At 33.8% G+C, this 9,940-nt stretch overlaps 1 pseudogene; it reads right to left on the reverse strand.

The window, feature by feature from the left end:
• Positions 1-2,123: 2,123 nt before the first annotated feature.
• Positions 2,124-2,222, reverse strand: LOC114495813 (annotated as a pseudogene).
• Between the last annotated feature and the right edge of the window lie 7,718 nt (positions 2,223-9,940).

Consider the following 9,940-nt stretch of genomic DNA (forward strand, 5'->3'; position numbering starts at 1 on the left):
TAGCCATGTAACAATATTCCACATATGAATAATATAATCTCTTCTGATTATTGAAAATCTCAAAAACTAATTAAGTCTGATATGTGTTTTTTTTCTTGAGTTTTATAACTAAAATAAGCCTAGTCCAACATTATTAAGGTTTAGTTCAAAGGAATCATAAACCAAATATTTATATAGCCAATTTCTTATTCTTTTCCATCTACAAGTGAAGTTTTACTCAGATGCCTAGGGAGAGCCTGAGTCTCTTTGGCAGCTGCAACATCAGCTGCCTTCCACCAAAGGAAGTATAATTTCTTCAGGTCCATAAAGGTTGAATCAAATCAATACCAAATTTCTCAAATGTCCTATTCATAACACTAAGATGACATTAAACACATGAAGTTGTAAAATACAAATATATCCCAGCACCTAAAGCCATTATTAAAAGCAAAAGTATGCTCTTAGAGCCCAGAACTGCTCTTCATAGAATCCAGGCCCATGTATTGTTTCCTAAGACAGAAACAGAGACTCAGAGACATCTTAAAACAGAAAGCAGAGGAAGCCAGCATGAAAGAAAACAAATCTTCTTATATTCAGTTGTTGGAAATCTGACATTTTGGACGTTAATGATGCCACTACAATGTCCATATCTGGGAAAAAAATCTACCTATACATACAGCATCCTTAGTCAGCTAAGGAAACTTACCATACTCTCAGCACAGAAATTTCAAAATTTGATCAATGTCAGGTTACATTACTGTGACATCATTGAGGCTAATTTTCATGTCCATGTCACACATCAAACACGTACCTTTTCCTTTCAAGATCTACACTTTGAAAGGCCTGGGCTTCTGTGTGCTGTTATATCTTTCTCTCCTTCCTTTTCTGTGCCTCCCCTAACTCTCTCTTTTCCCTGCTGTGTCCCTGAACATTTTTTACCCAGATAATCACTCTGAGTGGATGTTTGAATGAAGCTGCCCTGGTGCATTTGAAAGCCCTGTGCCTAGGACACAAGTGAGGAGTAACCCCTGTGCAGTCCCCACTGCAGAAAACCTCTGCATTGTCTAACTGTTGAATTTTCTAGGTCTTGAATAATTTGTGCTTCAGTGGTAGCAGAAATCTTTTATTCTGCCATTTTGTCCCTGATAGCAGTGGGACATGCCTGTGTTATTTTATGTCTCTTTAGTTGCTTTCTTACCTTAGCCAAGTTCAGCTTATTGTTTTAACATTTATACCTTAATTCTTAAATTTGTCTCTTTCTCTTTGTTACTATATTTGTACATCTGCTCTTGGCCAGATCTTTCATTTTCCTCCTGCTCCACATGTACCGTCTTTCCTCAGCTTTCAGCACACTCTAGATTAGGTGGCTAAATCTGGAATACATGGGTGCCATCACCTGCTTCCTTTTCCCACCTTCTTCTCTGCATTATGAAAGTGGGGTTTTTGGGGGGACATAGTCACTTCTCCCTTGGTTTTCTCCATGGTCTTAAACCCTCTCATTCTAAGGACAGTGTTAAGAATGTGTGAATTCTAGACCATTTTCAGAAATTTGGGAGCTATAAATTGTCACTGGTTTTCTTTTCTACTATGTTTATCAATTTTACAGTATATTGTAAATACAACTCTTGTGCTTTTAATTTATAGTTTGTTTTCTTATTTCCTTGGATGTGGAACTTTTTCTACTCTTCTTTTGAAGGTAGAGTGCAGTTTAAAAAAGAAAGTAGAGTAACAATACTTTATATAATACCCACATTTATTATGATTCATTTAAAAGTTACAACCCCACAGCACCTCTGCCCGAGCAGTGAGTACTGCGATTGGTGGGAATAGCAATTTAGTTTTACAAAGCAACACTTGTCATATGACAATGTTTTGTTTGAATTTTATTCTTTTTAATTGCATTTGCTTTTATATTAAATTTGATGTATTTTTAATTGCATAAAAGTTATTTGTAGGAAAAGGTTTTATTTAGCTGTGTTTTGGCAATACAATAACATTTTTTTCTTACTTTGAAGATGTAACTGCTCTCTATTTATTAATACCATTTAATCATGTGTTAGGAGACACTGGGCCTTGGTTTATTAAGTTAATGTTTTACATCATTTACAAATAATCATCATTGTTTCTCTAGTAAGATTGTGTTAAAGAATCTTCTGTTTTAATTGTTTTTTTTAATTCATAGGGACATGATAATCTTCTCTGTGTCATTCCAATTTTAGTATATGTGCTGCTGAAGCAAGCACTAAAGAATTTTCTTCAAGGTGATAGAGGTATTTTACAAATATTTGAAAATCGAATTTAAAAACAAAGTAAATGATTTGACCTTAGAGATTTTCATAATACACTATATTATAGTCATTAAAAAATGAAATGAATGCATTATATTTAGAAAAATTTGGGAGGACATTTATAAATTGTCTAAAGCTATTTTGACCCAACTTAATAACTACTGCCATACCATACAATGGGTGAGTCCAAATTAGTGAAGGGACTCCTGCTCACTTGTTTGTCAGATTCCTGGCAAGCAATCAGATAATCAGAAGAGAAAGTTAAGTCCTCCTAAAAGGGAACCAGATAATCATTTTGAATCTACCCCTTGCCATCTGGAAACCCCCATCATAATATCAATTATCATGAACTTTAAACAACTTTCTCATTTTCACTTTATAAGCCATCCTGTAAAGTCATTGCCCTGATCTTCACATCAGCTTTGAGTATGAAAGCTCTGTCCACAGACTGTTGTTCTTAAATGAACAATAAACTCTTATTAAATGTTATATTATTGATCTGGATGTTTTGATTTTATTTCAGTATTTTTGACAGTATCATCCATTATATGGTGGGTAAAAAAACATATGGAAAAAGAACATCATATAATCATTTAAACATACATTTCATATCCGTGGTGAATCTGGGTTTAAGCTAGGAGCCAGAAACTGTTTTAATGTTGATAACAAGTAACAATGAAGAGGGTAAACCATATTAAAGGAAATTAAATGGAAAGAGTTAAGAGCCATGTGATTTCAGCCCTGGCTGGTGTGGCTCAGTGGATTGAGTGACAGCCTGTGAACAAAAGGGTCACCAGTTCAACTCCCAGTCAGTACACATACTTGGGTTGTGGGCCAGGTCTCTAGCAGGGGTTGTGTGAGAAGTCAAGTAAGGACTGTGTGAGAAGTCACCACACATTGATGTTTCTCTCCCTTTCTTTCTTTTTCCCTTCTCCTCTAAAAATAAATAAATAAAATCTTTTTTAAAAAGAACCACATGATTTCATTCACATGTGAGATATAAAAATGAAAACAACAAATGAACAAACAAAAACTCATAGATACAGACCACATGGTGGTTATCAGAGGGAAAAGGGGCTAGTGGTGAGGTAGTAAAGAATACAGGATGTTAAATATATGGTGACAGAAAATTTGACTTTGAGTGGTAAACACACAATGCAATATACAGATGCTGTGTCAGAATTGTATACTTGAAACCTACATAATTTTATTAACCAATGTCACTTCAATAAATTTAATAGAAAATTTCTTCTCTCAGTCCTAAATCAGTAAAGAAAACTCATTTTTAAGATAGAAAATAAAGTTAGTAAAATGGAAGTCCAAACCTATGATTCAAAAACCAGTTAACATTATTATATTTAAATGGTTAAACTGGAAATTTGGCAACTGAACATTTTAAGTACAACTAATTATTTAAAATGGATCGTGACATTTTTTTAAATTTAAAGACAATTTTTTCACATTTTTTATTGTTGTTCAAGTACAGTAGTCTCCATTTTCTTCCCACCTCTCCCCACTACCTCAGCCATCCCACTTCCCACACTTGACCCTATCCCCCTTGGTTTTGTCCATTTGTCCTTTGTAGATGTTTCCAAAAACCCTTTCCCCTTTTTCCTCCATTATCACCTCTGCCCTGCCCTCTGGTTACTGTCGGTTTGTTCTTTATTTCAATGTCTCTGGTTATACTTTGCTTGCTTGTTGGTTTTGTTGATTAGGTTCCATGTATAGGTGAAGTCATATGGTATTTGTCTTTCACTGTCTGGCTTATTTCTCTTTGCATTTTAAAAAATAGTGCCAGACATATTTTAGATGTTTAGCAATCTTGTGTAACATTTTAAGAATTCTAAGTACCAACAAATCAAACTGTTTATTATTAACAGTCTTCCTGAGTTATTAGCTGTGTATTTGTGTAATTAAATATCAGCTACTTGAATCTCTATGCACTCACTGGTCTTGGTGTTGTCTAAACTTGTGCATCTAAAATTAACTGTTTCAGAAAGACAGAGCTGTAATCTCACTTTAATCAGAATCTAAAAAAGTAAAACTAAAAATGTTCAAGTCTTAGAACAGAGAATAGAAAGATGGTTTCCAGGGGCTGGGGCCTGGAGGAAGCGAGGAGGTGGTAGTCAAAGATTACAAACTTTCACTTTGAAATGATTAAATTCTGAGGGTCTGATGCACAACGTAACTATTATGGTTAATAACAGCAAATCTTACACTTGAAATTTGTTAAAAGTGTAAATCCTAAGTGTTCTCACCACACAGAAAATCTGTGGTAGCCATGTGAGGTGATGGATGTGTTAACTTGATTGATGTAATTATTTCACAAAGCATAGCTATATTAAATTATTATGTTGCACAATTATATTTATATGGGTATCTATATCTATATATAATTTTTATTTGTTAATCATACCACACTAAAGCTGGCAAAATAAAATAATATAATTTTAATAAAGAAAGATAAGGTAAAAAATTTAAGGATAACATTGCTTATAATTTTAATATTAATATATTGATTCAGATTATTCATACAAACAAAAACCAAAACATCTAGAATATAAGGAAAAATTGAATAATTGAAAAGTAGAATATTTGTTTTCTTTAAAAAACAAAAACATTGATTTTAGAGAGACAGGAAAGTGGGGGAGGGAGGGAGAGAGAGAGAGTGAGATTTGTGGTTGCACTTAGTTATGCATTTGATTGATTCTTGTACGTGTCCTGACCAGGGCTCCAACCTATAACATAAGCATATCTTGGGATGACACTCTAAACAACTAAACTACCCAGCCAGGGCTCCCCCATGTTTTCTTACAGTCTCATCTAAGGCACTTTACTAAATGTGAAGCAGTTTTCAGAGGGAAATTTAAAATGCGCACATCCTTGAGCTCAGAAACCCCACTTCTATAGGAATTCATTCCTTTGCAATAGTCACACAGGTACAAACAGACATGTACAGAAAGGTAGCCATTGCTACACTGTTCAAAGCAACAAAGATGGAAAACATCTAGGGGCAGCTGGTTAAACTGGGCCTGGTCAAGCCCCAAAAGAATGCAATGTAGCTGATAAAAGACTCTTCATGTTCTGAGGTGAAACACCCTCCAAGATACACTGTTAGGTGAAAAATGCTAAGTGTAGGACAGTGGGTACAGCTCAGTAAATAGATTTGTAACTTAGATAGACACTGCCAAATCTGAACCCATGGTTACATCTAGGGAATAGGATTGTGGGGAGAAAAGAGATTCCCACCTTCAAATTTATAAATCTCTTCTTTTGGATTTTTTTTACTCTTTATAGAAGTGTAATAAACACACAGAAAGGCACACAGATCATTTGTAAAAAGCTCAGTGAATTCCTACAGAGTGAACACACTTATGTGATCAATAGAAGTCAAGATATAGACCTTTCCAGTCTCCCATCCCCCTTGCATCCCCTCCCAACCACTACCTCTGCCCAAAGTAACCACTTTTGTGGTTCTAATACCATTCATTACTTTCTCCAGTTTTTTAACTTCATATAATTGGAATCACACATTATAATCAACACACAAAAATCTGTTGAATTTCTATATATCATCAATGAATAATCTCATGAGGAAATTTAGAAAACAATACCAGTTATAATAGCATCAAAAAGAATAAAATAATTAGGAATAAATTTAGCCAAGGAGGTGAAAGACACATACTGAAAACTAAAAAACATTGCTGAAAGAAATTAAGACTTATATAAATGGAAAGATATCTTTTATTAATGGTTTTGAATAATATTTTTTAGTTTTTAATGTATTTTATTGATCATGCTATTACAGTTGCCCCAGTTTTTTCCCTTTGCTCCCCACCACCTGGTACACCCCTTTCCTCCAGCAGTCCCCCATTAGTTCACATCCATGAGTCATGCTTATAAGTGCTTTGGCTTCTCCATTTCCCATACTATTCTTAACATTCCCCTGTGTATTTTTTACCCACCAATTATGCTTCTTAATCCCTGTACTTTTTCCCCAGCCTCCCCCTGCCCTCTCCCAGCTGATAGCCGTCCAAATGATCTCCATGTCTATGGTACTATTCTTGTTTTAGTTGTTTGCTTAGTTTGCTTTTTTTTGGATTCATTTGTTGATAGTTGTGAATTTATTGCCATTTTAATGTTCATAGTTTTGATCTTCCTTTTCTTATATAATTTCCTTTAACATTTCATATAAAAATGGCTTCATGATGTTGGACTCCTTTAGCTTTACCTTGTCTGGGAAGCACTGTATCTGCCCTTGAATTCTAAATGATAGCTTTGCTGGATAGAGTAATCTGTTTTGTTGGTTCTTGCTTTTTATCACTTTGAATATTTCTTGCCAGTCCCTTCTAGCCTGAAAAGTTCCTTTTGAGAAGTCAGCTGACAGTTTTAGGGGAGATCCTTTTTAGGTAACTATCTGCTTTTCTCCTTCTGCTTTTAAGATCCTCTCTTTGTCTTTAACCTTTGACATTTTAATTTGATGGTATGATAATTATGGGATAATGATGGTGTGATAATTATGTGATAATGATGGGATGATAATTATGACTGGATCCCTCTTTGGGTCCAATTTTTGGGCATTCTCTGTGCTTCCTGGACTTGTATGTCTATTTCCTTCCCCAAACCAGGGAAGTTTTCTTTCATTATTTTTTCAGATAAGTTTTCAATTTCTTGCTCTTTGCCTTCTGGCACACCTATGATTTAGATGTTGGTTCATTTGGATATCTCTCAGAGGTTCCTTAGTCTATCCTCATTTTTAATTCTTTTTTTCTTCTTGTTGTTCTGATTGAATGCTTTTTTCTTCTTTATATTCCAAATCATTGATTTGATTATCAGCTTCATCCTCTCCACTCTTGATTCCTGTACTTCACTTAATGTAACCTTCATTTCTGCCTGGGTCTTTTTGATGCTGTTGTGGCACACAATGATTTCTTTGAGCACCCTGAAAGCCAGTGTTTTGAACTCTGCATCTGACAAGTTGCTTATCTCCCTTTCATTTACTTCTTTTTCTAGAGTTTTGTTTTATTCTTTCATTTGAGTCATATTCCTTTGTCTCCTTAATTTGACAGCCTCTCTGTGTTTGTTTCTATGTGTTACTTTAAGCCGCTTTGACTCCTTGCCTTAGTAGCATGGCCTATTATAGAAAAGCATACCTGTAAGTTGTATGGAGTGGAGACTTAGGTAACCACCAGGGCAGGGCAACCCATTTCACCATTCTGGACTCTGCATGTGGGAAGGCTCAGAGAGGGGACAAATCCCCTGACCTCTGGGGATTTTCCTGGAAGGAAGCTGTGTACTGGCACTCGCCCTGTTACCAGTCTCTTCATTTTCTCTCTGTATACAGCTAGTGCCCTTTTAGCTGTTGCCCTGGTGCTAAACCCCAGAGTGGGTGAGTATGCTTAAGTCCTAAGACACTTTGGGGCCCTTTAAGAGGAATCTCCTGAAAATCCTGCAGTTTCTTCCACCAGCTGAACTCCCACTGGTTTTTACAGCCAGAAGTTTTGGGGATTTAGCTTCCTGATGCTGGAACCCAGGGCTGGGTGGTCTGGTCTGAGACTGGGATCTGTCACTCCTGAGGTATCCCTACCGATTTTTATACACCACACATAAATGTGGGTCTGCCCACTCCATTTCTCTTTGCCTTTCCATACCTCTCCACCTATCTGCACCTCTCTGCATTTCTCCTCATGTTTGCCCTTCCTACTCATCTAAATGAATGCAGCTTCTTTAAACCCTTGATTGTCGGACTTCCATACAGCTCAATTTTCTGACAAATCTTGGTGACGTTTGTTTTGTAGTCTAGTTGTAATTTTTGTTATAGTTGTACAAGGAGGTGAAGCATATTACCTACACCTCCACCTTGACTGGAAGTCCTCTGTGTCTAATTTTAATAGAAATATAAAATATAAGAAATCAGATAAGAAATCACAATTTATTCCAAAAAATTTTTAAAGGAGAAATTACAACATAAAAGTAATTTTTAAAAAGATTTCAAATATATCCTTATATGAAAACATTTAATTCTGATAAAAATAATAGTTTTATAGAAATACATGAATTTTCAATATTGCCTTAAGAAGCTGAAGAAAAATGTGCAGACATATAAAATAATTAAATTGTTGATGACATCTAATATAGGTACAAAATTGATTATTCCACACTCTCAAGCAACAGATAACTACCATGTTTTTAAATTCTTCAACTAGTTTCTTAATTTAATAAACTATTAGCAAATAAAATCCAGACTTTATAAAATAATAGTACACAATAAAAATTAAGGTTTATTACTGGTTTCTTAGGTCATTTACATTAATAACACAATTACCATAAGTTACAGTGTTTGATACAGAAAAGAAAGAACACAGTGCTAATAAAAGCATGAAAAAATGTTTCATTCCAATAAGTTACTGCATATAAACAAAACAAATAGATTAATTAAATGCCACTTAAAAATCTAGCAATACTTGTTTTGGGATGGAGTATAGTGCTAGTATATTCTTGTCCATGATTAGTGGCTATGAAAAGAGTCACAGATTTCAATATGGTAAAATGTGTTAAAAGCTTTAATATGTAGATTCTCTTTTCTGCAATGTTATGTGTAGAAATTATCCTAAGGAAATAATTAAGGCTTTATACATAGTATTGTCCAAGATGTTTTTGTAACATTATACAATATATAAAGATTATTCAATAAGGAATGGGTGAGATAAATATTGTATTTAACTCTAAAAATTTTTACATTAAAAATTATTGATGACATAAAAAGCTATGATACATATTAAATGGAAAAAACAAGTATAAAGATGATTAAGAATATAGTTCATCTTTGTATTAGAAATGTACATGTGCATTTTTGAAAATCTGTAAAAATATTAATGAACTACAGTGTTGTGCTATGCTGTTTGTTATTTTTGCTATGCTTGATATTCATTATATATTTACATTTAATAACCATTAATTTATATTACTTGAAATTTCTTATAATATTGAAGAGGATACAATTAATAAAAACTTAGATATTTTTATAAATCTAAACTGTAAGCATTTTGAAGATGTTCTTATTTTGATTCTTGAAATATAGGCAATTTGGGATCATCCACTTCTGAACAGCAGATATTTAACCCTATTAAGATCTACAGGTAAATGCTCAACATAAAGATATAAACAAATGTTTGCGTTTATTTTTTAACAACATATTTTCTAACAAATGAAATATTACCCAGCTTCACTTAGTATTCTCTGACATTACAAGTCTATCTGTATGATGAAGTTTTTTAATTTAAATTTTATTTTTCAATTACAGTTTACATTCAATATTATTTCATATTAGTTTCTGGTGAATAGCATAGTGGTTAGACATCATAAACCTCACAAAGGGTTTCCTTGATATTTCTAGTACCACTTTAGCTGTATGATGCAATTCTGAAACAAGAAGATATTCAGAGGAAGAGAAAATTTCAAGGTGGACTATATGGTGAGAAAAAAAAAGCAGTTATAACCCAATTACAAAGGTAATGAAGTATCCTTTAAAAAATGTTTATGCTAGCAGCATAAAAACTCTGAAAAAATTATACGGCGTTGATGAACCCCAAGTATATTCATAATTTGGCTTCATTCATAATGATATATATATAGAAATTGAAAGTTTATAATTGTCATCTACTATTTTTTTC

Source organism: Phyllostomus discolor, chromosome 4 (genome assembly GCF_004126475.2).
Source record: "Phyllostomus discolor isolate MPI-MPIP mPhyDis1 chromosome 4, mPhyDis1.pri.v3, whole genome shotgun sequence".
NCBI lineage: Eukaryota > Metazoa > Chordata > Mammalia > Chiroptera > Phyllostomidae > Phyllostomus > Phyllostomus discolor.